The sequence below is a fragment of the Eptatretus burgeri genome, chromosome 10, assembly GCF_056783735.1.
Source record: "Eptatretus burgeri isolate ZD-2024b chromosome 10, Ebu_testis_v1, whole genome shotgun sequence".
In the NCBI taxonomy this organism is placed as follows: domain Eukaryota; kingdom Metazoa; phylum Chordata; class Myxini; order Myxiniformes; family Myxinidae; genus Eptatretus; species Eptatretus burgeri.
The window spans coordinates 10,605-13,444 of record NC_140970.1 but is presented as its reverse complement, the minus strand read 5'-3'; positions in this window follow the sequence as shown (position 1 = coordinate 13,444).

Sequence of the window (2,840 nt, the reverse complement as noted above, 5' to 3'; positions counted from 1 at the left end):
TTGGAGTTTAAGTTAATCTGTCAATTTATGTTGTTGCATGGACTTTGAAAAAAGGAATTATGTTGCACTCATGGTTTCACTCAAATCCAAAGATGGAAGCCACTTGCAACACGCACAACAAAATCGATGCATGTGAATATGATATATTTCTCTGGATATGAAGTCTTTGTCTGTGTCTGCAATGCTCATGATTTGTGGATTGTGTGTACATCTGCATGTGACCATCCATCTTCTGCATCTGTGATCATCCATCTTCTGCAACAGTGAACATCTGTCTTCTGTATATGTGACAATTCATCTTCTGCACGTGTGACCATGCATCTTCTGCACCTGTGACAATCCATCTTCTGAATCTCGCACCATCCATATTCTGCATCTAGGAACCTCTGTCTTCTGCAACCATCCTTTTTCTTTATATGTGACCATCCTTTTTCTTTGATTGTGACTAACAGTCTTCTGCAACTTATGACCCTCCATCTTCTGCAACTGTGACACTTCATCATTTGCATGTGACTCTTCGTTGTTTGCATGTGTAAATATGTGTCTTCTGCATCTGTGACCCTATAGCTTCCGCATCTGTGATCGTGCTTCTTCTGCATCTGCGACCCTCCATCTTCTGCATCGGTGACAATACATCTTCTGCATTTCTGACATCCATCTTATGCATCTGAGAACCCCCGTCTTCTACATATGAAAAGCAATGTCATCTGCAACAGTAACCATCCATCTTCTGCACATGGGAACCTCCGTCTTTTGCACCTGTGATGCTCCGTCTTCTGCATCTGTGACCCTACATTTTTTGCAACTGTGATCCTCCATCATATGTGACTGTGCCCCTCCATCGTCTTTGACTGTGACCCTCAGTCACCTGCAACTGTGACCCTCCGTCGTCGTTGACTGTGACCCTCCACTGTCTGCAACTGTAAGCCTACGTTGTCTGTGACTGTGACCCTCCATCGTCTGCACCTGTGACCCTCCATCATCTGTGACCATGACCCTCCATCTTCTGCAACTGTGAACCTTCATCTTCTGCACATGTGACCATTCATCTTCTGCACCTGTGACTATTCGCAACTGCACCTGTGACGGTTTGTCTTCTGCACCTAGGAACCTCCATCTTCTAACTCTGGAACCCCATGTCTTCAGCCTCTGGGTGCCTCCCCCTTCTGCCTCTGGGATGCTCTTTCTTCTCTATCTGTGATGAGCCATCTTCTGCAGCTGTGATGAGCCATCTTCTGCAGCTGTGACCATCCCTCTTCTGCAGCTGTGACCATCCCTCTTCTGCAGCTGTGACCATCCCTCTTCTGCAGCTGTGACCATCCCTCTTCTGCAGCTGTGACATGCAACTGTGACAATCTGTTCCTTTCAGCTGTGACTATTTCTGCAACTGTGACCATCCTTTAGTTGGTAGGTTGGAGACAGCAACTTCCTCAGCGTAGGACTACTGTTCTGACTTAGGAGCATTAACGTGGTGCCTAGAACAATCTTGCACTCCACATGTCAGGATTGCTGTTCTGACTTTCTGTCCTACTTATACTATAGCTAACAGGCTATCTTTAATCTCTCTTCCTTGCGAACATAAATCATACAGTACAATTTTCAAAGAAACATAATACGCTTTTCGTACTCGCTCATTTTCACTCCTCACTTTACATTCTCTCTCTTTTATTTCTCTCTATTTGAGGCCTGGCCTCGATGAGCACTATTTAGTCAATGACTGGAGCCTTCAACATTCACAACAAAGAAAAGAAAATCCATCTTCTGCATCAGTGACCCATGCGTCTTCTGCAAATATTACTTTCTTCCGAATGCAACTGTGACCATCCGTCTTCTGCATCTGTGACCGTTCGTTTTCTGCAACTGTGATCGTTCGTTTTCTGCAACTGTGGTCGTCCGTCTTCTGCAGCTTTGACCATCCATCTTCTGCAGCTATGACCATCCATCTTCTGCATCTGGGAACCTCTCTTCTGCAATGGTAACCATCCTTTTTCATCATCTGTGGCCATTCTTTTTCTTTGATTGTGACGAACTGTCTTCTGCAACTGTGACCATTTGTCTTATCCAACTGTGACCATTTGTCTTCTCCATCTGTGACCATCCCTCTTACACAACAATGATGATCTGTCTTCTGCATCTGTGACCATCTGACTTCTGAAACTGTCACCATTTGTCTTCTGCATTTGGGACCATCCGTCTACTGTAACCATTCATCTGCTGCACTTGTGACTACTCATCTGCTGCACCTATGACCATTCATCTTCTGCAACCTGTGACCATTCATCTTCTGCACCTGTGACCATTCATCTTCTGCACCTGTGACCATCCCTCTTCCGCAACTGTGAACATCCCTCTTCTGCAACTGTCCCATCTGTCTTCTGCAACTGTGACCTTCCATCTTCTGCAACTGTTACCCTCAGTAATCGACAAATATCACTTTCTTCCTTCTGCATCCGTGACCATTTGCCTTTTGCAGATACCAACCTCCATCTTCCACTAATGTGACCCTCCATATTTTGCATCTGTGATGCTTCTTTGGCTGGATCTCTCACAATCTGTCTTCTGCAACTGTCACTCACCATTTTCTGAAACTGTGATAGTTTGTCTTCTGTACCTGTTACCCTCCATCTTCTGCAAATATAACTTTATTCCTGATGCAACTGTGACCATCCAATTTTTCTGCAACTGTGACCGTCCGTCTTCTGCAAATGTGACCATCCATGTTCTGCAGCTGTCACCATCCATCTTCTGCATATTGCACCATCCATCTTCTGCTTCTGGGAACCTCTGTCTTCTGCAACTGCAACCGTCCTTTTTCTTCATCTGTGACCATTCTTTTTCTT